Here is a 26,799-nt window from a genome sequence, read left to right as displayed (position 1 = left end):
CAAAATCCGGAGCATTAACCGGTCACTGCCTGCTCCATGGTTTCCTTCACTGTAATTGACATCAGCACCAAAATCAGTTAATGCGTATAACGTTCAAACGTGAGTGCCACAATTTCCGTTGCCCACCCCCGGTAATGGAGGGGGGGCCCCAGACATCCTAGCTGTATGGGGCCCAGAAATTCCTGATGGTGGCCCTTTATAAGGCCCTAAAAGCCACTCCACAACTCAACTGGCCCCTGTAAAAATAGCATTTTGAAATTTTCTTGAAAATGTGAGAAGTTGCTGCTAAAGTTCTAAGCCTTGTAACGTCATAGAAAAATAAAAGGATGTTCAAAAACGATGTCAACCTAAAGTAGACATATGGGGGATGTTAATTCGCAATTATTTTGTGTGGTATACCTGCCTGTCTTACAAGCAGATACATTTAAATTTAGAAAAATGCACATTTTTGCAATTTTTCGCTCAATTTTTGTGTTTTTCACATTTAAATACTGAATGTATCGAGCAAATTTTGCCAGTTACATAAAGTTCAATGTGTCACGAGAAAACAAACTCAGAATCGCTTGGATAGGTTAAAGCATTCCGAAGTTATTACCACATAAAGTGAAACATGTCAGATTTGAAAAATGAGGCTCTGTCAGGAAGGTCAAAAGTGGCTAAAGAGGGAAGGGGTTAAAGCTGGCCATACACTTTAAAAAACTTGTTGGCCAAACACTTATTTAGCAAAGAGCTATTCCTCCCAGCTCAATGGAGAGAAGGGAATACGTCGCTACCAGATCCCTCTGGCACCATCTTATCTCCTATGGGTACAACAGATCTGGCATGTTGAAATCAAACATGCCTGATCTTTCTTTCCCCTGACATCTGCGGTCAGAGACCTACGTAAACATTTGATAATCGGCCAATCTAGCTGAATTTGTCAAGTTCCGATGACTGTTATCTAATGTGTATGGCCATCTTAAGCATTAAATAAAGCTTTCATTTTACATGAAATACTAGGATAATCAATTGTTTATTGTTACCAAGACATTCTGTGTGGTCACAGATCTTTTAGGTTTTGTTCACATCTGCATTCAGGGTTTCAGTTTTTATTCTCCTATGAGGTAGAAGAGCAATGAAAAAATGTAAGTGTTGGATTCATTGCATGCTGAACACCAATGGCGCCCGATAGAATCAATTGACTGTAATGTGCTCCAACAGGTTTCCGGCATGGTATCCGTCATTTTACGCTGCACAATTTTTTCCAGCATTTTGGACAGGATCTTCTACAGAGGCTCCTAAAGGAGTCTCCGACGCAGATGTGAACAGTGCCTTAACTTTCTTGTCTAGACTTGTACTCTTATAATATATTTTAGGGTCTTTGTTGTGTTGTTTTTAATTTTGAGTAATTCTTCCCTACTGTATAACCTATTTCAAATTTCTAAATTCATATCCTTTAAAGTGCTAGTAGAAAGTTCATAGTTTGATAGCAGACATGTGACAACCATCTTACTGCTATGTGTCACGGACACAGGGTATGTGGACCCACTAGGCCGCACCGCCGTAGCGGGGAGGCAGCTGACCAGGTCACAGTCTATACGGAAGTCAATGGCAGACAGTAATGCTTGGGTACCTGAAATAGTCCGGGCGGTGGCTGTGGCTCCAGCACGGATGGAGGCTGGTGCGGCAGGTGGCGCCAGACGTGGCGGGCAGTATCCGATGAAGCAGAAGACACTTGACGTGGCAGAAGGCACTTGACGTGGCAGACGACACTGGACGTGGCAGAAGACTCGACGTGGCAGAAGACACTCGACGTGGCGGACGACACTTGACGTGGCGGACGACACTTGACGTGGCGGAAGACACTTGACGTGGCGGACGACACTTGACGTAGCAGAAGACACTATTCCAACGCTGGTAGGCACAGGAACTGGAACAATACAGAATACAGGAACGGTAACAGGGCACGGGTAACAGCTGGAACGGGAGACACTAAGGGACCATTGCGAGACAGACTGGGAAAGACTAACAACGCTCAGGCATCGAACTACGGGGCTGGACCCCTCTTATAGCCCATGGTACTCATGGGTCAAAGGTCGTTCAAGATGTCCGGCGGAGGTGAGTGGATGCAAGCGCTGGCGTCTCCTGAGGAGGAGGCTGGGGCCAGCGCTTGCCGACTCGTGGCTGTGGCTGTCAGCGGGAGGCTGGAGCTGACAGCCCGCAGCCACAGACATTACAGTATCCCCCCTCTTACGCCCCCTCTTCTTGGGACTGGAGCGAGAGAGAAACTTCTTTAGAAGAGTAGGGGCATTGAGGTTCTCCTCTGGCTCCCAGGACCTCTCTTCGGGACCAAACCCCTCCAATCCACCAAATAAAAGGTCTTTCCTCTCACTCTCTTGGTGTACAAGATCTCCTTGATCTCAAAGATGTCCGAGGAGCTGCTTGGAGCAACCGCAGGGCTGGGAGTCTTGGAATAGCGGTTTAGGATTACAGGCTTCAGGAGGGAGACGTGGAAGGAGTTGGGAATCCTGAGGGTAGGAGGCAGCCGAAGCTTGTAGGCGACAGGGTTGATCTGCTGCAGTACCTCGAATGGTCCAAGGAACCTGGGAGCGAACTTGTATGAGGGCACCTTCAAGCGAATGTTCCGAGAGGACAGTCAGACTTTAGTCCCCGGAAGATACTGAGGCGGCTCTCTTCTCTTAGTATCTGCCTTTCGCTTCATGCGATCTACTGCCAGCAAAATAGAGGATCGGGTCTGTTGCCAGATTTGCAGGAAGTCCCCATATGCAGAGTCAGCAGCGGGAACCTGAGATGAAGTCGACACAGGAAGAGGGACTCTGGGATGTTGACTGTACACGATGTGAAACGGAGTGGAGGTGGTGGACTCACTTGTGTGGTTGTAACTTGTTATATGAAAACTCGGCCCAAGGAAGAAGCTGTACCCAGTTATCGTGCTGAGAAGAGATGAAGTGATGGAGATAATTTTCCATGATCTGGTTGATCCTCTCAACTTACCCATTGGATTGGGGGTGATAGGCAGAGGAAAAGTCCAAACTCACATCCAGGAGTTTACAGAGTTCTCTCCAGAATTTAGAGGTAAACTGGACCCCCCCCCCCCCGGTCGGACACAATGTGAAGAGGCAAGCCATGCAAGCGAAAGATGTGCTGAATGAAGAGACTCGCCAGTCGGGGAGCAGAAGGTAGGCCAGTCAGCGGGATAAAATGTGCCATCTTAGAGAACCGGTCCACCACCACCCAGATGGTGTTGCATCCTGCTGAGAGAGGAAGGTCTGTGACTAAGTCCATTGCGATTTGCTGCCAGGGGGCACTGCGTACAGTCAGAGGTTGAAGCAGGCCGGCAGGCTTGGAGTGAGTCACTTTATTAGAGGCACACACCGTGCAAGCAGAGACAAAGTCCAGAACATCCTTAGGTAGCGTGGGCCACCAAAAGTGACGAGCAATCAGGTCTTGGGTTTTACGGACACCAGCGTCTAGTTTAGAACTGTGTCCCCAGCGGAGAATTCTTTTTCTGTCTGCCAACCGAACAAAAGTTCTCCCCGGAGGGATATTTCTAAGCTGCAGAGGATTGGCGGTGACAACGCAGGATGGGTCTATGATCGTCTGAAGGGACTCCACCGTGTCTTCCGTCTCAAATAATCTGGACAGGGCATCGGCCCTCACATTCTTGTCAGCGGGACAGTAGTGGAGCAGAAATTGGAAACGGGTGAAGAACAGTGACCACCTGGCTTGACGAGGATTCAGTCTTTGAGCGGACTGAAGGTAGGTGAGGTTCTTGTGGTCGGTGAAGATCAGGATGGGGTGAGCTGCGCCTTCTAAAAGATGTCTCCACTCCTCCAGGGCCAATTTGATAGCCAGTAGCTCCCGATCTCCAATGGAGTAATTGCGCTCAGCAGAAGAAAACAGTCTTGAGTAGTAGCCACATACAACTGCCTTTCCTTTGGAGCTCCTCTGGAACAGAAGTGCACCTGCACCAAAAGAGGAAGCGTCCACCTCTAGTGAGAACTGCCGAGATACGTCAGGGTGATGGAGGATTAAAGCTGAAGTGAAGGCTTTCTTGAGGCTAATGAATGCGGACTCTGCCTCTGGAGTCCACACCTTGGCGTTCACACCCTTCTTGGTAAGGGTAGAGATGGGAGCCGTCAGAGAAGAAAAGTTCGGAATAAACTGCCGGTAGAAATTGGCGAAACCCAGGAACCGCTGTATGGCTCTTAGGCCTTGAGGACGTGGCCATTCCAGGACAGACTTTAGTTTCTCAGGGTCCATCTTAAGGCCTTGATCCGAGATGACATAGCCCAGGAAGGGCAAAGACCTCTTTTCAAAGGTGCATTTTTCTAACTTGGCATACAAGCGATTCTCTCTTAGTCGCAGGAGAACTTGACGAACATGCCTCCGATGGGTCATCAGATCTGGGGAGAAAATTAGAATATCATCGAGATAAACTACAACACACATATAGAGGAGATCTCGGAAGATATCATTAACGAACTCCTGAAATACTGCGGGAGCGTTACACAGTCCGAAGGGCATCACTAGGTATTCGTAGTGCACATCGCGGGTGTTAAATTCCGTCTTCCATTCGTCACCCCGGCGAATACGGATTAGATTATAGGCCCCCCGCAGATCTAGCTTGGAAAACATTTTGGCTCCTCGTATGCGATCAAACAGCTCGTAAATAAGTGGCAACGGGTATTTGTTCTTGATCGTGATCTGATTGAGACCACGGTAGTCAATGCAGGGTCGGAGAGATCCATCTCTCTTTTTAAAGAAGAAGAAGCCTGCCCCGGCCGGGGAGGAAGGTTTTCGAATAAAACCCCTCTCCAAGTTCTCCTTGATATAGGCTGACATCGATAAAGTCTCTGGCAAGGAGAGAGGATATACTCGTCCACGGGGAAGAGAAGCATTGGGAACCAGTTCAATGGGACAGTCATAATTCCGATGTGGAGGCAACGTCTCAGCCTCTCTTTTGCAAAAGACATCCGCAAAACTGGCATACTGAGATGGTAGGCCGGAAAGTGACTGAGGCAGCGGGGGCACAACAGGGCGGACTTGTGACAGGCAATGGCTATGGCTTCTGGAACCCCATTGAAGAACCTCTCCAGAATTCCAGTCAAGTGTCGGGGCGTGTAGACGGAGCCATGGCAGACCCAGCAGGATAGGGTTGATAGCCTTGGGTAGTACCAGGAAGGTGATCTGTTCCGAGTGAAGAGCTCCAACCCGTAGTGTCAACGGCTCAGTGATGAGCATGATCGGATCAGGCAATGGTAGACCATTCACAGAGGCAACTGCCAGGGTTCTCTCCAGATGGACTGTGGGTAGTCGAAACAGATCCACTAGATCCTGGTGGATAAAATTAGCAGCCGCTCCAGAGTCAAGGTAGGCGGAGGAAGGATGTGATGTCTCTCCGGTGACGATGGCCACAGGTATCGATAATCTGGAAGAGGTTTTAACGTTTGGAGACGTTCCACCTAGAGTTGCCTCTCCAACCAACCCTAGGTACTGGAGTTTCCCGGTTTCTGTGGGCATTGGCACACAAAATGACCCTTGAGGCCACAATACATACAAAGTTCAGAGGAGCGTCTGCGCTGCTTCTCCTGTTCAGATAACCGGACTCTGTCTACCTGCATGGGTTCCTCAGGTAGCGCACTAGAAGTGGACAATAGTAGTCTCTGGACAGAGGGTGCTGGTCTGTGGGCCCAGCTCTCCTGACGAACCTCTTGAGAGCGCTCCCGGATTCTCATATCAACCTGGGTGGCTAACAGGATGAGGGCATCCAAGGTAGAAGGAAGGTTGCGGGCTGCCAGTTCGTCCTTGATGTGAGAGGACAGTCCCTGCCAGAAGGTCGCCACCAGTGCCTCATTGTTCCATGCCAGCTCGGCTGCTAGGGTATGGAATGAGATAGCATACTCCCCTACTGTGGAGCCCTCTTGCTTGAGGGTCAACAGAGTAGCTGCGGCAGAGGATGTTCGACCCGGCTCCTCGAACACGGCACGAAAGGACTGCAGGAACAAGGCTAGGTCCGCGGATACAGGTCCATGTTGCTCCAAGATTGGGTTCGCCTATTCGAGGGCCTTGCCAGTGAGGATGGAGATAATAAATGCCACTTTGGCCTCCTCGGAGGGGAAGAGATGAGGCCGTAGCCTAAAATGCACCGTGCATTGATTGAGAAACCCTCTACATGCTCTGGGGTCACCGTCGTAGCGTGGAGGAAGGGGCAGAGGAACTAAGGATCCGGAACAAACAGGGGGAGCAACAGGCAGTGGCACGGCAACAGTTTCCGGAGGAAGAACCGGAGGTGGAACGGCGAGTAGATCCAGGCGGAGCAGGATAGAATTCACCGCCTCAAGGAGTTGATCCTGACATGTGCGTAGGTCATGCATCTCTGTCTGAATCTTTTGTACTGGGGTCTTGGGCTGGCCAGCGGGTTCCATGGCCTGAGCGTACTGTCATGGACACAGGGTTTGTGGACCCACTAGGCCGCTCCACCATAGCGGGGAGGCAGCTGACCAGGTCACAGTCTATGCGGAAGTCAATGGCAGACAGTAATGCTTGGGTACCTGAAATAGTCCGGGCGGTGGCTGTGGCTCCAGCACGGATGGAGGCTGGTGCGGCAGGTGGCGCTAGACGTGGCAGGCAGTATCCGATGAAGCAGAAGACACTTGACGTGGCAGAAGACACTTGACGTGGCAGACGACACTGGACGTGGCAGACGACACTTGACGTGGCGGAAGACACTTGACGTGGCGGAAGACACTTGGCGTGGCGGACAACACTTGACGTGGCGGACGACACTTGACGTGGCGGACGACACTTGACGTGGCGGACGACACTTAACGTGGCGGACGACACTTGACGTGGCGGAAGACACTATTCCAATGCTGGTAGGCACAGGAACTGGAACAATACGGAATACAGGAACGGTAACAGGGCACTGGTAACAGCTGTAACGGGAGACACTAAGGGACCATTGCGAGACAGACTGGGAAAGACTAACAATGCTCAGGCATCAAACTAGGGGGCTGGACCCCTCTTATAGCCCAGGGTACTCACGGGTCAAAGGTCGTTCAAGATGTCCGGTGCGCGCGCTGCCCCTTTAAGAGCGGGGACGAGCGTGCATGCGCAGCCTGCGGGCTCCGGCGGACGTGAGTGGATGCAAGCTCTGGCGTCTCCTGAGGAGGAGGCTAGGGCCAGCGCTTGCCGACTCGTGGCTGCGGCTGTCAGCGGGAGGCTGGAGCTGACAGCCCGCAGCCACGGACATTACACTATGTGACAAGAAACTTTAATAATTTGCAAGAACATACGTAGGTTCTGCAGCTGTAGGTCGTGAAAGATTTGTTTAATGTCATAATTAGACAGGGATGTACTTCAGTTTGTACAGATTTCGGATAACAATGGTTTAATGACCAGTTTCCATGGGTGTAATTGGTAGATCCCTTTCCAAAGGACTTTTACCCTTTAGTCAGTACACCTTTTTATGGCTTATTCTATAGTGGCATGTTTTTAACATCACTATAGTATGATTTAAGAGAAAGCTAACGACCCACAAGAGAAGGCAGAAGCAGTATTTCTCCATTTCTGCCTTCCTGATCACTAGTGCTGTGTATACAATAGAGGCAAGGTGACAACTTATTCTGAAAAGACCCTTGAAAAGTTGTTAGGCTGTAACAATAATATATTCAGTTTAAAAGTATGGAATTGGCAAGGTAAGTTCCCACTAAATTATCTTCTGTTTAATAAACAATATATATTTATATACATATATATACACTATTAAGCAATACTACTTCAATCAATGGTAATACATTTTACTTATTTAAAAAAAAAAAATACAAGAATGCTCTGTAGTGCATTACATATATTTAAAAAGGTGTGTTTTTAGTGAACCACATGAATAGGTTGGATATCCATCATGTGATATTTATCCTCATGTACAGATGTAGCCATCTTTATCTTGATTCTGATAACTTGCTGCAGCGTGATATCACACAACAAAAGTCATTGAAAAGTCATTGAAAAAGATAAGAGATCTAGCCATTCTTTATTTAATGCGTTAATGCGTTTAATTTGTTAAGGCCCCATTCACACGATAGGGTTACCTGGCCATTCAAAAAAACGGCCGTCACACGGCCGCAGTAGGAACAATAGACCCCAAATGGGGTTATTCACACAACCAAGTTTTTTGACGGCCCGGGAAACACTGTCGTGTGAATAGGACCTTAACGCATTAAATAAAGAATGCCCTATTTTCGGACGTTCTCCCGGCCGCCCTGCTGCCATAGAAGTCTATGGGGCCGGGTAATACATAGACATCACTCAAATGTGTTCCGAGTGACCGCCGTGTCTTCCGTCGCTCGCTCTCTCTTCCTCCCCCTCACAGTGCGAAGTGCATGTGAGGAGGAGGAGGGTATTTTTTTGCTCCCTGTAGGAGCGGAATCCCCAATCCCCGGCCACAGCTTCGGCAACGCTGTGGCCGGGGATTGGGGATTCTGCTCCAGGAATAGTCCCTGACCTCACTGTCCATATATGGACACAGTGACGTCAGGGACTTCTGAAGCAGAATCCCCGGCACTGTGGCCGGTGTTTCCACTCCAGGAGAAGTCCCTGACTTCACTGTGTCCATATATGGACACAGTGACGGCAGGGACTTCTGAAGCGGAATCCCCGGTGCTGTGGCCGGTGTTTCCGCTCCAGGAGAAGTCTATGACTTCATTGTCCATATATGGACACAGTGACGTCAGGGACTTCTAAAGCGGAATCCCTGGCACTGTGGCCGGTGTTTCCGCTCCAGGAGAAGTCCCTGACTTCACTGTCCATATATGGAAATTGAAGTCAGGGACTTCTCCTTGAACGATGGCGCTATCTACAGAAATGTAGGGGGGGTGCCATCTATGGGGGGGTGCCATCTATGGGGGTGTGCTGTGTAGAACTATGTAGAACTACCTACAGGGGGCTGTGTGGCATTACCTATGGGGGGCTATGTGGCATTATATACAGGGGGCTGTGTGGCATTACCTACAGGGGGCTGTGTGGCATTACCTACAGGGGGCTGTGGGGCATTACCTACAGGGGGGCTGTGTGGCATTACCTACGGGGGGCTGTGTGGAATTACCTACGGGGGGCTGTGTGGCACTACTTACAGGGGGGCTCTGTGGCACTACCTACAAGTGGGGCTGTGTGGCACTACATACAGGGGGGCTGTGGCAGTATCTACAGAGGGCAGTGTGTGGCATTATCTAGAGATGGAAGTGTGTGGCAAAAAATTTAAGAATGAAATTCATCCGTTTTTAAAATGGACAGTAAAAAAACAGATGCAAAATGGGTGAAAATGGCTATTAAAAATGGAAACACAGAATGGAAACGGAACGGGTACAAAACGGCTGAGAAAAATGGACCAAAACGGCTTTGTATGGGAGCACGGCCTGAAATTGCGGACGGCCGTGCCTGCAATCATGGGCCGTAATTACGGGCATGGCCGTGTGGATGGGGCTTAAGAACATGGCTGTGATTTTCCGAGTCGCGAAATGCACCAGGTTTAACACTTGCCTGCGTCACTTTTGTGATGCACAATACTGGTCTAAGCTATACCACCCAATAGGTGGTGTAAAGAAGTCTAGTATGCACCAAGTTGCACCAAATCCATTAAACAGCATGCACGTCATTGAAAAATGTATTGCATCTTCTGACTAACGCCTCTAGCTTTATGTTACCTATCTTTAAGCCATTATTAATAAATCTGCAGCATTGTCTCTTTATAGGACATAAGTTGGCCATATCCGTCAGTTAAGTAAAAGCTCATGCTTAGCATATCATGTCTTTGTATACCACTAAACAATTGATTAACTTAAATTCGATACAGTAAAAGCAAAGCTTGTTTTAAGAACTTTGCATATATGGCAGTTTTTTGTTTCAGACACTTCCCTGATATACGAAAGATTCAATTGAAAATATAAAATTATACCCTACTGAACCAAATCACTAACAAATCAATATTTACAAACAATTTAAAACAATTATATTAGATCGCAGATGAAACAAAGAGGCAAGAAATTGTGTTTTTGCTTGTTTCTTTTAGTTTCTATTACGGTTTCTATTTAGAGATGAGGAGAAAGAAGGGTGGAGCAAGTGGTTAAAGAGGCTCTGTCACCAGGTTTTGCAACCCCTATCTCCTATTGCAGCAGATCGGCGCTGCAATGTAGATAAGAGTAGCGTTTTTTTTTTTTTAAAACGAGCATTTTTGGCCAAGTTATGACCATTTTTATATTTATGTAAATGAGGCTTTCTAAAGTACAACTGGGCGTGTTTAAAGTAAAAGTACAACTGGGCGTGTATTGTGTTCGTTACATCTGGGCGTTTTTACTTCTTTTACTAGCTGGGCGTTGTGTATAGAAGTATCATCCACTTCTCTTCACAACGCCCAGCTTCTGGCAGTGCACAGACACAGCGTGTTCTCGAGAGATCACGCTGTGACGTCACTCACTTCCTGCCCCAGGTCCTGCATCGTGTCGGACGAGCGAGGACACATTGGCACCAGAGGCTACAGTTGATTCTGCAGCAGCATCAGCGTTTGCAGGTAAGTAGCTACATCGACTTACCTGCAAACGCCGATGCTGCTGCTGAATCAAATGTAGCCTCTGGTGCCGATGTGTCGTCGCTCGTCCGACACGATGCAGGACCTGGGGCAGGAAGTGAGTGACGTCACAGCGTGATCTCTCGAGAACACGCTGTGTGTCTACACTGCCAGAAGCTGGGTGTTGTGAAGAGAAGTGGATGATACTTCTATACACAACGCCCAGCTAGTAAAAGAAGTAAAAACGCCCAGATGTAACGAACACAATACACGACCAGATGAACTTTAACGTTAAACACGCCCAGTTGTACTTTAGAAAGCATCATTTGCATAAATATAAAAATGGTCATAACTTGGCCAAAAATGCTTGTTTTAAAAAAACAAAAACGTTACTCTTATCTACATTGCAGCGCCTATCTACTGCAATAGGAGATAGGGCTTGCAAAATCTGGTGACAGAGCCTCTTTAACCCCTTGCGTACCTTCGACGTAATAGTACGTCGCTGGCCGCTTATTCCAGCGTACCTTCGACGTACTATTACTGCGCAGGAATAAACTGTCACTATGTGAAATCACATTATGACAGAACAGCGGCGGCAGCTGTCATTGACAGCTAACCGTCTCTGCTACCAGCCTGGGGACCAATTAGCAGTCCCCAATGCCGGCGATTGCTGTGATTGGTCAGTCTCTGAAGACTGACCAATCACAGCCGTCTGTGACGTCGTCTGCAGGAGAAAGCTCCTGTCACTTTCTCTGATCTCCTCACTTCTGTGAGATACGTGAGGAGATCAGAGAAAGCGGTGTAAAAAAAAAAACCACTATTTTTATTAACCCCTTCCCGAAAATGGGCGTATAGTAACGCCCTGAGGATGAAGCGGGCACAGGAGCTGTGCTCGCTCCATCTTCATCGGATGTCGGCTGTAATATACAGCCGACATCCCACTGCAACTAGTATGTGTAAAATAAAAAGTGAAAAAAAAGTAAAAAAAAAAGTTTTAGATAAATAAATAAATACAAGTTTTACGTAATAAAAACAATAATCGCCTTGTTTCCCTGATCAAGCCCTTTATAATTAGAAAAAAAATGAAAAAAAAGACAAAAACTAAACATAATAGGTATCGCCGCGTTCGTATCGGCCTGACCTAAAAAAATATCATATTATTTATCCCGCACGGTGAACACCGTAAAAAAAATACCATAAAAAACAATGGCAGAATTTCCTTTTTTGGTCACGTTGTTTCCAAAAAAATGGAATAAAAAGTGATCAAAAAGTCGCGCGTAGCCAAACATGGTACCAATAAAAACGACAGTGTGTCACGCAAAAAATTTATGTACTCCGCACAGATTACATATGCCCCCACATTATAAACTGAAACACCAGTAAAACACTAAACAAAACTACTACCAAGCAAAATCTGCGCTCCAAAAGCCAAATGGCGCTCCTTCTGGGCCTGGCAGTGTGCCCAAACAGCGGTTTATGACCACATATGGGGTATTACCGTACTCTGGAGAACCGCTTAACAATTTATGGGGCGTATGTCTCCAGTGGTACAAGCTGGGCCCAACGCATTGGGCACTGAAATAGCATATATGTGGAAAATGTCAATTTTCAATCTGCAACATCCACTGTGCACTAATTTCTGAAAAACCTTTGGGTGTCAAAATGCTCACAACACTTATAGATGAATTCCTTGAGGGGTGTAGTTTCCTAAATGGGGTCACTTCTCGGGAGTTTTCACTGTACTCGTACCTCAGCGCAATGCAACATGGCGTCAAAAACAAATTTTGTAAAATCTCCACTCCAAAAACGAAATTGCACTTTTTCCGTTTAGACCCTTGCCGTATGTCCAAATAGCCATTTACAACCACATATGGGGTATTTCCGTAATCAGGAGAAATTGTGTAACACATTTTGGGGTGTCTTTTCTCCTGTATTCCTTGTGGAAATGAAAAATTCTGAGCTAAAGCTACAGGTTATTGGAAGAAAAAAAATGTTTTCATTTTCACGGACCAATTCTAATAAAATCTATAAAACACCTGAGGGCTCAAAATGCTCACTACACCTCTAATTTAATTCTTTCAGGGGTATAGTCTCCAAATTGGGATCACATCTGGGGAATTTCTACTGTACTGGTACTTCAGGGACTCTGCAAATGCGACATGGCCCCCAGAAACCAATTCAGCAAAATCTGAGCTGCAAAATCCAAATGGTGCTCCGTCCCTTTTGAGCCCTGCCGTGGGTCCAAACAGCAGTTTATTACCACATAATGGGGTATTTCCGTAATCAGGAGAAATTGCTTTACAAATTTTGAGGTGCTTTTTCTCCTTTATTCCTTATAAAAATTAGAAAATTCTGTGTTTTTTCCAAAAAAAAGTCTCTTTTCATCTTCACAGTCTAATTCCAATAAATTCAGCAAAAAACCTGTGGGGTCAAAATGATAACTATACCACTAGAAAAATTCCTTGAGGGGTATAGTTTCCAAAATGGGGTCACTTTTGGGGGGATTCCACTGTTTAGGTCCCTCCAAGGCGTTGCAAACGTGACACGGCACTGAAAACCATTCCAGTAAAATCAGAGCTCCAAAATCCAAATGGGGGTCCTTCCCTTCTGAGCCCTGCTGTGGGTCCAAACAGCAGTTTATTACCACATATGGGGTATTTCCGTAATCGCGAGAAATTGCTTTACAAATGTTGGGGTGCTTTCTCTCCTTTATTTCTTGCAAAAATTAGAAATTTTTACGTTTTTCCAGAAAAAAAGTTGATTTTCATTTTCACAGACTAACTCCAGAAAATATAGCAAAATACCTGTGGGGTCAAAATGCTAACTATACCCCTAGATAAATTCCCTGAGGGGTGTAGTTTAAAAAATGGGGGTCACTTTTGGGGGTTTCCACTGTTTAGGTACCACAAGACCTCTTCAAACCTGACATGGTGCCTAAAATATATTCTGAAAAAAGGAGGCCCCAAAATCCAAGAGGTGCTCCTTTGCTTCTGAGGCCTGTGTTTCAGTCCATTAGCGCACTAGGGCCACGTGTGGGATATTTCTAAAAACTGCAGAATCTGGGCAATAAATATTGAGTTGCGTTTCTCAGGTAAAACCTTCTGTGGTACAGAAGAAAATGTATTACATATGAATTTTGTAAAAAAAAATGAAATTTGAAAATTTCAGCTCTACTTTCCTTCAATTCCTGTAAAACGCCTAAAGGGTTGAAACACTTTCTGAATGCTGTTTTGGATACTTTGAGGGGTGCAGTTTTCAAAATGGGGTGTTTTATGGGGGTTTCTAATATATAGGGCACTCAAAACCACTTCAGAACTGAACTCGTCCCTGAAAAAATCGCTTTTTGAAATTTTCTTAAAAATATGAGAAATTGCTGCTAAAGTTCTAAGCCTTGTGAGGTCATAGAAAAATAAAAGGATGTTCAAAAAACGATGCAAACATAAAGTAGACATATGGGAGATGTTAATTGGTAACTATTTTGTGTGGTATTACCATCTGTTTTAAAAGCAGATGCATTTAAAATTGGAAAAATCATAATTTCTTCATATTTTCGCTAAATGTTGGTGTTTTTCACAAATAAGCAATGAATTTATCGACCAAATTTTTGCACTAAACTAAAGTACAATATGTCACGAGAAAACAATCTCAGAATCAATTGGATAGGTAAAAGCATTCCGGAGTTATTACCACATAAAGTGATACATGTCAGATTTTAAAAAATGGGTCTGGTCCTCAAGGCCAAAATGAGCTGGGTACTCAAGGGGTTAACATAAAAGGGCTATTGGAGGTGGTACAGCATGAATGAACTGCCCATACACATTTGATTAAAGGGGTTTCTCTGGGCATTTTATATTAATGAACTACCCTTAGGATAGATTAACAATATCAGATCAGTGGGGTCTGACTCCCAGCACCCCCTGCTGATCAGCTGACTGAAGGGGCCACGGCAACTAATGCTGCAACCTCCTTAATGTTTGCCAGGCACAGTGCTGTACACACCCGTAGCGGTGGTGCCTTAGATTGCAGCTCAGTCCCAAATGCGTGGCCCCATTAGTCAGCTAAACGGTGGGGCCCCGGGAGTCGGACCCCCACCGATCTGATATTGATAACCTATCCTAAGGATAGGCCATCAAAATGAAATGCCAGAAGAACCCTTTTAATATCAGGGAAACCTACTGAAAATCAAATGTACTTAATCCTCACTTTCTCCAACATCTGACATCTTGTTACAGTTGGGAGCTTCTCATATACAGTACTGTGCAAAAGTTTTTGGCAGTTATGGAAAAATGCTGCAAAGTAAGAGTGCTTTAAAATAGAAGTATCAATAGCTGTCTTTTTTTTTTAGCAATTAACAAAATACTAGTTGAATAAACAGAAGAAAAATCTAAATCAAATCAATATGTGGTGTGACCACCCTTTGCCTTTAAAACAGCATCAGTTCCTCTAGGTACACTTGCACAAAGTCAAAGATTTTGTAGGATTATAGTCTGGTATAATTGGTTAATCATACACCTAACGGGTGATAATGATCATCACTTTCATATGTAGGTTGAAGCACAGTCATTAACTGTAACAGAAACAGCTGTGTAGGAGGCTTAAAGAGGCTCTGTCACCAGTTTATAAATGCCCTATCCCCTACCTAATCTGATAGAAGCTGTAATGTACATAACAACAGTGTTTTTTTTTTGTTTGTTTTTTTAAAACTATCATTTTTTTAGCAAGTTATGAACAATTTTAGATTTATGCAAATTTGTTTCTTAATGCCCAACTGGGCGTTTTTAACTCTTGACCAAGTGGGCGTTGTAAAGAGAAGTGTATGATGCTGACCAATCAGCGTCATACACTTCTCTCCATTCATGTCCATCTGTATTCACAGCACAGCGTGATCTCGCGAGATCATGCTGTGCTGTCACATACACCCACAGTAACTTTACCGAAGTGTCTTGAGAGTGAATAGACATTGCCTCCAGCCAGGATGCGATGTCTATTCACACTCTCGAGACTTCCGTAAAGTTTCTGTGGGACTTACTCACACAACACAGCGTGATCTCGCACTTATAATCTGGTGACAGAGTCTCTTTAAGACTGAGTGAGGAATAGCCAAACTGTGCTATCAATGTGAGGTTGTGGAGGACAGTTTTATGTCACAGCTCCCCCAAGGCAAGACTGAGTACAGCAACAGGACACAAGATATTGCATCAGCAAAGTCTCTCCCAGGCAAAGATTTCAAAGCAGACTGGGGTTTCAATATGTGCTGTTTAAGCTCTTTTGAAGAAGCACAAAAAAAAATGGGCAGCGTTGAGGTCTACAGTGTTTGGCCAAGGAAACATAGTGCAGCAGATGAAAGTCACATCATTTTTACTTCCCTTCAAAATCGGAAGATGTCTAGCAATGGCATCAGCTCAGAACTGTCAGAATCCAGTGGTTTCTATTGTTCGGAGAAATCTGGCCAGAAGTGGTCTTCATGAAATAATGGAGACCAAAAAGCTATACTTTTGACATGGAAACAAGGCCAAACGTCTCCACTATGCATGAAAACATAGAAACTGAGGTGCAAAAAATGGCAGCAGGTGCTCTGGACTGATTAGTAAAAATATGAAATATTTGGCTGTAACAGAAGGCAGTTTGTTCGCCGAAGGGCTTTAGAGCGGTACAATAATGAGTGTCTGCATGCAAGAGTGAAGCATGGTGGAGGTTCCTTGCAAGTTTGGGACTTCATCTCAGCAAATGGAGTTGGGGATTTGGTCAGGATTAATGGTAATGTTGAGAAATTGTAAAGGATCTGCCAGACAAAGCTTCTGTGTCGACGCCCGTGGTTACTCAGTCTGCACCTGCTTCCAAGTCTGCTAGAGTGACTCCTTCTTCTACCACTCAGGCTGGGAGGCTGAGGAGTGGGAGAGCCTATCACAGCCTGGCCAGACGGAGCTAGCTCCCGCCCTCTGTCTATTTATACCTTCATTTCCTGCTTCTCCTTTGCCTGTGATTCTGCTTGTTTCCTGGCTCTGCTGCTGCTTGTACTATTTGTCCTCTGCTTCATATTGACCCTGGCTTTACTGACTACTCTCTTGCTCTGAGTTTGGTACCTCGTACGCTCTTAGTTTGACTCGGCTCGTTCACTACTCTTGTAGCTCACGGTGTTGCCGTGGGCATCTGCCCCTTTTCCTTTAGCTTCTTTGTACCCTTGTCTGTCTGTCTGTCTGTCGTGCACATAGTGAGAGTAGGGACCGTCGCCCAGTTGTACGCTGTCGCCTAGGATGGGCCGTTGCAAGTAGGCAGGGACTGAGTGGCGGGTAGATTAGGGCTCATCTGTCTGTCTCCCTACCCCGTCATTACATAATCACAGGCCCATATACCTTTTCTACCCTGGTCCCTGACACACTATGGACCCCCTTGAGACCCTGGCTCAGCAAATGCAGGGCCTCTCCCTACAGGTCCAAGCCCTGACTCAGAGGGGCAACCTGCATGATGCTACCCTGGTAGTGCCCCCCACCTCACCTCTTGAACCCCACCTCAAGTTGCCTGACCGGTTCTCAGGGGACCGGAAGACTTTTTTCTCCTTTCGGGAGAGTTGTAGGGTCTATTTCCTTCTAAAGCCCCACTCCTCAGGTTCTGAGAGCCAGCGAGTGGGTATAATTATGTCCTGGCTCCAGGACGGCCCCAAGAATGGGCCTTCTCCTTGGCTCCCGACGCCCCTGAGCTTTCCTCTGTTGACTTTTTTTTTTCTGCTCTCGGGCTCATATATGACGAGACTGACAAGACTGCCTTTGCCGAGAGTCAGCTGGCGACCTTATGTCAGGGTAAGAGACCCGTTGAGGAGTACTGTTCGGACTTTAGGAAGTGGTGTGTAGCTTCTCGGTGGAATGACCCTGCCTTGAGGTGCCAGTTTAGATTGGGTCTGTCAAATGCCCTGAAAGACCTGTTAGTTAGCTATCCCTCTTCAGACTCTCTAGATCAGGTTATGGCTTTAGCAGTACGTCTTGACCGACGTCTCAGGGAACGACGACGTGAACGTTTTTGTGCTTTCAACTCTGGCTCCCTCATGATGTCTCCCGAGGTTCCGTTGCTTCGTTCTTCCACGGAAAACTTGGATGAACCAATGCAACTCGGGGCCTCCGTGTCTCCCCAACATCGTAGAGAGCTCCGCAGGAAGAATGGTCTCTGCTTCTACTGTGGGGATGACAAGCATCAAGTGAACAACTGTCCTAGGCGTAAGAATAAGCAGCCGGAAGAACTTCCGCGCCTAAGTGACCATCGGGGAGGTCACTTGGGCGCACAGGTATTTCCCGTAAATATGAAACCTAATAAGATCTTGCTTCCCTTTCAGGTCTCTTTTGAGGGTAGGTCTGCTACCGGCAGTGCCTTCGTGGATTCAGGGTGTTCTGCTAATATTGTGTTTGCTATGTCTCTAGCTATGCCATTGATTTGCCTAAACCTGTCCCAGTAGTGGGTATCGACTCCACTCCACTTGCTAATGGTTATTTTACGCAGCATACCCTTGTTTTTGAACTCATTGTTGGCTCCATGCATTTGGAGCAGTGCTCTGTACTGGTGATGCAGGGATTATCGTCCTATTTGGTTTTAGGCCTTCCCTGGTTGCAGTTGCATAAACCCACGTTTAACTGGAACACTGGGGATCTTACCAAATGGGGTAATGAATGCATGACGTCATGTTTTTCTGTTAATTTTATTTCTCTCCCTGAGGAGGTGAACACGCTACCTGAGTTTATTCAGGACTTTGCTGATGTTTTTTCTAAAAAGGCCTCCGAAGTGTTACCTCCTCATAGAGAGTACGATTGCGCAATCTATTTGGTACCAGGGGCTAAGCTCCCTAAGGGTAGGATATTTAATCTCTCTTGTCCCGAACGTGAAGCCATGAGAGAGTATATCCAGGAATGCCTGGCCAAGGGTTACATTCGCCCCTCTACTTCTCCGGTAGGTGCTGGCTTCTTATTCGTCGGGAAGAAGGATGGTGGTCTTAGGCCGTGCATCGATTACCGAAACTTGAATAAGGTCACTGTAAGGAACCAGTATCCCCGTCCGTTGATTCCTGATCTCTTCAATCAGGTTCAGGGGGCCCAATGGTTCTCTAAGTTTGATTTACGGGGGGCTTATAACCTTATCCGCATCAAGGAGGAGGATGAGTGGAAGACTGCGTTTAACACGCCCGAAGGTCATTTCGAATACCTCGTCATGCCCTTTGGGTTGTGTAATGCTCCCGCGGTCTTCCAGAATTTCATAAATGAGGTTTTAAGAGACTACCTGGGGGTATTTCTTGTAGTGTACCTTGATTACATACTGGTGTTTTCCAAGGACTGGTCCTCCCACATTTAGCATGTCAGGAAGGTGCTCCAGGCCCTTCGGGAAAACAAACTGTTGCTAAAACCGAAAAATGTGTGTTTGGGGTGCAAGAGATACCATTTTTGTGTCAAATCCTCACTCCTCATGAATTCCGCATGGACCCTGCCAAGGTTCAGTCTGTGGCTGAATGGGTCCAACCTGCCTCCCTGAAGGCGTTACAGTGCTTTCTGGGGTTTGCTAATTATTACAGGAGATTTATTGCTAACTTCTCGGTCATCGCTAAGCTTCTTACGGATCTCACTCGCAAAGGTGCTGATCTCCTCCACTGGCCTCCTGAGGCGGTCCAGGCTTTTAAGGTCCTTAAGAAGTGCTTTATCTCGGCCCCAGTGCTGATTCAGCCTAACCAAATGGAGCCGTTCATCGTGGAGGTTGACGCCTCCGAGGTGGGAGTTGGTGATGTCTTGTCCCAGGGTACCAGGTCCCTCACCCATCTCCGTCCCTGTGCCTACTTCTCCAGGAAGTTCTCACCCACTGAGAGTAACTATGACATTGGCAACGGCGAACTCTTAGCCATTAAATGGGCATTTGAAGAGTGGCGCCACTTCCTGGAGGGGGCTAGGCACCAGGTAACGGTCCTTACTGACCACAAGAATCTGGTTTTCCTAGAATCTGCCCAGAGGCTAAACCCGAGACAACCTCGATGGGCGTTATTTTTTACTAGATTTAACTTTTTGTTCACCTATAGGGCTGGGTCTAAAAATATTAAAGCTGATGCACTGTCGCGTAGCTTCATGGCCAGCCCTCCTTCGGAGGAAGATCCTGCTTGTGTTTTGCCTCCAGGTATAATCATTTCCTCTGTTGATTCTGACCTAGTTTCCAAAATTGCGGCTGATCAAGGTTCAGCTCCCGGGAACCTTCCTGAGAACAAGCTGTTTGTTCCCCTGCAATTCCGGCTAAGGGTACTCAGGGAGAATCATGACTCTGCACTATCTGGCCATCCAGGCATCCTGGGTACCAAGAACCTCATTGCCAGAAACTATTGGTGGCCTGGGTTACTTAAAGACGTTAAGGCCTACGTCGCCGCTTGTGAAATTTGTGCTAGGTCCAAGACTCCCAGGTCCCGACCAGCGGGCTTACTATGTTCTTTGCCCATTCCCCAGAGACCTTGGACTCATATCTCCATGGATTTTATCACCGATCTGCCTCCATCTCAAGGCAAGTCGGTGGTGTGGGTTGTAGAAGACCGCTTCAGTAAAATGTGCCACTTTGGGCCCCTCAAAAAACTACCCAATGCTAAGACGTTAGCTACCTTGTTTGTCAAACACATCCTGCGTCTCCATGGGGTTCCTGTCAATATTGTTTCTGACAGAGGGGTACAATTTGTTTCATTGTTTTGGAGAGCCTTCTGTAAGAAGTTGGAGATTGATCTGTCCTTCTCCTCGGCCTTCCATCCTGAAACTAATGGCCAGACTGAGAGGACTAATCAGTCTCTAGAACAATATTTAAGGTGTTTCATCTCTGACTTGTAATATGATTGGGTCTCCTTCATTTCCCTCGCTGAATTTTCCCTTAACAACCGGGTCAGTAACTCGTCAGGGGTCTCCCCGTTTTTCTCTAATTTTGGGTTTAATCCACGGTTCTCTTCCGTTTCACCTGGTGGTTCCAACAATCCCGAGGTAGATGTCGTTCATCGGGAACTGTGCACAGTCTGGGCCCAGGTTCAGAAGAACCTAGAGGCGTCCCAGAGCATACAAAAGACTCAGGCAGATAGAAGACGTTCTGCTAACCCCTTGTTTGTGGTTGGGGATCTGGTGTGGCTGTCTTCTAAAAATGTGCGCATTAAAGTCCCATCCAAAAAATTTGCTCCCCGGTATATAGGGCCGTACAAGGTCATTGAAGTCCTTAACCCTGTCTCCTTCCGACTGGAGTTACCCCCGTCTTTTCGAATACACAACGTGTTTCATGCCTCCCTCCTGAAACGCTGCTCCCCGTCCTTGGCTCCCTCGAGGAAACCTCCAGTCCCTGTTCTCACCCCTGAAGGGGTAGAATTCGATGTGGCCAAGATTGTAGACAGCAGGATGGTCCAAGGCTCCCTCCAGTACCTGGTCCATTGGAGAGGATACGGGCCTGAGGAGAGGACTTGGGTACCCGCCCGGGATGTTCACGCTGGGGTATTGCTCAGGAGGTTCCATCTTCGGTTCCCCAATAAGCCAGGTCCACTTAGAAAGGGTCCAGTGGCCCCTCATAAAAGGGGGGGTACTGTAAAGGATCTTCCAGACACAGCTTCTGTGTCGACGCCTGTGGTTACTCAGTCTGCACCTGCTTCCAAGTCTGCTAGAGTGACTCCTTCTTCTACCACTCAGGCTCGGAGGCTGAGGAGTGGGAGAGCCTATCACAGCCTGGCCAGACGGAGCTAGCTCCCGCCCTCTGTCTATTTATACCTTCATTTCCTGCTTCTCCTTTGCCTGTGATTCTGCTTGTTTCCTGGCTCTGCTGCTGCTTGTACTATTTGTCCTCTGCTTCATATTGACCCTGGATTTACTGACTACTCTCTTGCTCTGCGTTTGGTACCTCGTACACTCCTGGTTTGACTCGGCTCGTTCACTACTCTTGTAGCTCACGGTGTTGCCGTGGGCATCTGCCCCTTTTCGCTTAGCTTCTTTGTACCCTGGTCTGTCTGTCGTGCACATAGTGAGAGTAGGGACCGTCGCCCAGTTGTACGCTGTCGCCTAGGATGGGCCGTTGCAAGTAGGCAGGGACTGAGTGGTAGATTAGGGCTCACCTGTCTGTCTCCCTACCCCATCATTACAGAAATACAGGCAGATACTTATCCATCATGCAATACCATCAGGGAGGCATCTGATTGGCTCCAAGTTTATCCTGCAGCAGGACAACGACCCCAAACACACAGCCAATGTCATTAAGAACTATCTACAGAGTAAAGAAGAACAAGGAGCCCTGGAATTGTTGATATGGCTCCCACAGAGCCCTGATCTACATGAAGAGACAGAAGGATTTGAGGAAGCCTACTGTACATCCACAGACAATCTGTGGCTAGTTCTCCAAGATGTTTTGAACAACCACCCTGCCGAGTTCCTTCAAAAACTGTGTGCAAGTATTCCTAGAAGAATTGATGCTGTTTTGAAGGAAAAGGGTGGTCATACCAAATATTGATTTGATTTAGATTTCTCTTCTGTACATTCACTTTGCAATTTGTTAATTGATAGAAAAAACCTATTAACGCTTTTTTATTTTTGAAAGCATTCTTACTTTGCAGCACTTTTGCACAACTGCCTAAAACTTTTGCACAGTACTATACATTAGATTGTTGAGGGATCATTTTGTTCAGCTGGGAGATAAGTTGCACTGTAGAAATGCTATATGGACAAAAGTATTTGGACACCTACACATTACACCTATATGAGCTTTTATGGCATTCCATTCTAAATCCATAGGCATTAATATGGAGTTGCTTCCCCCTTTGCAGCGAAAACAGCTTTCACTCTTCTGGGAAGACTTTCTAAAAAAATTTTGGAGTGTGTCTGTGAACATTTTTGCCCATTCATCCAGAAGAGTATTTGTGAGGTCAGATACTGATGTTGGACGAGAGGGCCTGGCTCTCAATCTTGGTTCTAGTTCATCCCAAATGTGTTCGATGGGGTTGAGGTCAGGGATCTGTGCAGGTCAGTCAAGTTCTTTCACACCAAACTCACCCAACCATGCCTTTGTGGACCGTGCTGTGTGCACTGGAGCACAGTCATGCTGGAACAGAAAAGGGCCATTCTCAAACTGTCTCCACAAAGTTGGAAGCATACAATTGTCTAAAATGTCTTAGTATGCTGAAGTATTCAGATTTTCCTTTACTGGCTTAGGCCAACCCCTGGAAAACAACCCCATATCATTATCCCTTCTCCAGCAAACTTTACAGTTGGCTAAAGGCTGTCAAGCAGCTAACATTCTCCTGGCATTTGAAAAACCCATATTCGTCCATCAGGCTGACAGAGAAGCTTGATTCCTCCCTCCACAGAACTTTTTTCCACTACTTTACACCACTGCATGCTTTACACCACTTTACCCGACACTTGGCATTGTGCTTGGTGATGTTAAGAGTTGCATGCAGCTGTTAGTTCATGCAAACCCATGCCATGAAGCTCCTGGATTACAGTTTTTCTGTTGATGTTAATGCCAGAGGAGGTTTTGAACTGCAGTTATTGAGTCAGCAGTGCGTTGGGCGACTTTTATGCACTATTCGTCAGATCACTTGGCGACCCCGCTCTGTAACCTTATGTGTTCTGCCACTTTGTGGCTGAGTTGCTGTGGTTCCTAATGTAAAATATCTCCAAGGGAAGATATTTCACTAACTGACTTGTTGCAATGGTGGCATCCTATTATAGTTCCATTCATGAATTCTTTAGAATAACCCAATCTTTCACATATGTTTGTAAAGGCAGATTGCATGGCTAGGTGCTGGAATTTTTACACCTCGAATCTCCGGCGGGCACCGCATAAATAACTCCCCTAAAGAATACAATCAATATCCAACAACAAAAAATTGGGTATGTACATTGGCATAAAAAAGTGACTATCATAAATTGGAATTAACAAATTTTATTAATCAAATTAAGCCACAATACACAGTTAAAATCCTTTAAAACAACATCAACAGCTCTATACAGAAAACTTGGACGCTGCCACCATGATAAGTGTCCAACAATAGGTCATGTGAATTTTAAAAAAATAGGCCCCCACTGAACCTCCTATCCCCTCAACAAAGAGTACTAATATACCATCAGCCACATAGTCTATGAGCAAAAAACATACATGTATGAACAAAATGTTGCATCAATATGCCAAATGTGTAAAGTAATAATACCAATGCTGGGGATAGGGGAGAAGAAATGCCCTACGCATATCGCCACAATGTGGCTTCCTTGGTTTCCCAGTAGATTATATGGTACTTTAAATGGTGTCAATAGAAACTACAACTCCTCCCTCAAAAAATAAGCCCTGACACCGCTCTATTGACGGAAAAATTATGGCTCTTGGAAGGCGGGGAGTGAAAAAACGAAAATGAAAAAGCAAAACAGGATCAGTCCTGAAAGAGTTAATTAAGTTCTAATAAAAACTAAATTATGGCCACATATGGGGTATTGCCATACTCGGGAGAAATTTCTTTACAAATGTTGGGTGCTTTTCCTCTTTTAGCCCTTGTGAAAATTTAAAAATTCTACATTTTAGTGGACAAAAATGTTGATATTAATTTTCATGGCCTAATTCCACTGAATTCTACAAAAAACCTCTGGGGTCAAAATGCTAACTACATTTATGGACAATGACGTCAGGGGCTTCTCCTGAAGCCGAATCACCGGCCACCGCATAGGCAACGCTGGGGACGGGGATTCCACTTCAGGAGTCGCCCCTTATGTCACTGTCCATATAGTGACCGAGACATCAAGTGCTCCATCCAGGAGTGGAATCCCCGGCCACACAAGAATTCCGTTCCTTCAGGGAGCTACAGTGGTTCTAGATACCTCCCTGCTCTGCTATAGTGTTCTATAGTATCGGTGTCCTAAGGACACAGATACTATTGAATTTGGCATTTCTACCGCTGTAGCAGCCACAGCGGCTGCTGGCAGCGGCGCCGGCCATGGGGGGCCCCTTTCTGACGGGCGCAAAGGGTGCCCTCATTCCTGGTGTTGCCACTAGCAGTCGCTATGGCTGCTACAGCGGTATCGACGCCACTGAGAGAAGAAGCGCCCGGGCGGCAAGACAGCTGCTGAGTCTGGGGCCCATGAGCTTCTGAAACACGATGGCCAACCACCAAGTTTTATGGACAGTTTAGAAAATTGAGAATAACAAGTTTCTCGAACTTAAAACATTAATATAACTAGGTTAGCAATGTTAATTGTGAATTAGAAAGTGATAAAAGTTAAAAGTCATAATAATAGGGTTGTGGATCACAGGAGATATTGCTACATACTACATATACACACTGCACACACACTACATATACACACACACTGCAAACATACTACATATACACACACACTGCACACATACTACATATACACACACACTGCACACATACTACATATACACACACACCACACATACAAACACTGTACACATACTGCATATACACACACTACATATACACACCGCACACATACATACATATTTACATACACACATTGCACACATACTACATATACACACACTACATATACACATACATACACATTGCACACATACTACATATACACACACTACACATACTACACATACATACATACATACATACGCACAAACGTACGTACGTACGTACGTACGTACGTACGTACGTACGTACGTACATACGTACATACGTATGTACATACATACACATACTGCACGCATACTACATATACGCACACTGCAAACATACTACATATACACATACATAGTCACTGCACACATACATACATACACTGCACACATACTACATATACACACACACTGCACACATACTACATATACACACACTGCACACATACTACATACACACACTACATATAGACACACTGCACACATACTACATGTACACACACTACATATACACACTGCACACATACATACAAACATACATACATAAATTGCACACATACTACATATACACACACTACATATACACATACATAAACACTGAACACATACTACATATACACATACATACACACTGCACACATACTACATATACTACACATACTACATATACACACACACATACATACATACACTGCACACATACTACATATACGCACACTGCAAACATACTACATATACACATACATACACACTGCACACATACGTACGTACGTACGTACGTACGTACGTACGTACGTACGTACGTACGTACACACAAACTGCACACATACTAATTATACACACAATTACATACTACACATATATATACAAACATTGAGACACACAGTAATTGCACACTCTAGTCACCCCTTTGGCTTTATACATTGACACTTATCTCCTTCATGTAGTCAGCTCCTCTTTCTCAGCAAATTCTGTCTCCTCTCACTTCTTCAGCAGGGGGTGGTGCCCCAGTGATGGGGGAGGGGTGTACAGAGGGAGATTAGGAGCTGAAGGGCTATCAAGGACTGGAGTACTGGGCTGTACAGGGCTTAGCAGAAATGTTAGCAGCAGCAGCTACAGGTCAGCAGTGCAGACACAGTGGAGGAGCAGGGTGCTGCTGACCTGTACAGCTGCTGGGCAGTGAATTAGATGCAGATCAGGCCGCCGGGCAGGGTCTTCACACATCAGCAGTACAAGCTGAAGTAACGGCAGCCCAGCATGCTGCTCTGCGTATATTCTCCTGTACCACCTGTCAAGTCCCAGCCAAGCCGCTCTATGCTGCTGTACTCCCTTCTCCTCCTTCTCTCTGGTGGGCAGGAGGGCCCTGCTAGTAGTACACACTAGACATGGTGCGCAGAGGCTAGGAAGGCTCACAAGGTACTTCATGAGGTAATCACGCAGCCTGCATGTGACGCAGGCACATACTTTTTCTTCCTCTAACCAACGCAACTTGTACATGCGCAGCTTTTTGGACAAAAAAAAATAGAAACCACGAATACATTCTTTTTTTTTTTTCCAGACACAATGGACAAAAGTCCACTGATTTCACGAACTGTCCATGAATTACCGGACGGTTGGCTACCCTGTTCTGAAGCACAAGCAGGGGAAAGGAGCCAGCGCAGCGCCCCCTTCCACCTGCTGGAGTGATGCGCACAGGTTGCACACCTCTAAGGCCGGCCCCTTTAATATATATATATGTGTGTGTGTGTGTGTACTTTTTAATATTTTTTACATAATTTTGAAAATATTTCTAGTGCAATGCCGAGATGTCAAAGTAATTAATATCTACACAATGGGGCATATTTACTACTGTG

General features: G+C 46.0%; 1 protein-coding gene across 4 annotated transcripts in view; it reads left to right on the top strand.

Moving 5' to 3' along the window:
• The window catches only part of PCLO (piccolo presynaptic cytomatrix protein), a 369,907-nt gene that overhangs the window by 242,006 nt on the left and 101,102 nt on the right, over window positions 1-26,799 (top strand). The gene's annotated exons all lie outside the window — the stretch shown is intronic.

Source organism: Rhinoderma darwinii, chromosome 3, assembly GCF_050947455.1.
Source record: "Rhinoderma darwinii isolate aRhiDar2 chromosome 3, aRhiDar2.hap1, whole genome shotgun sequence".
Taxonomy (NCBI): Eukaryota; Metazoa; Chordata; class Amphibia; order Anura; family Rhinodermatidae; genus Rhinoderma; species Rhinoderma darwinii.
Note: the sequence above shows the minus strand (reverse complement) of the source record. Positions and strands in the feature narration are given on the sequence as shown.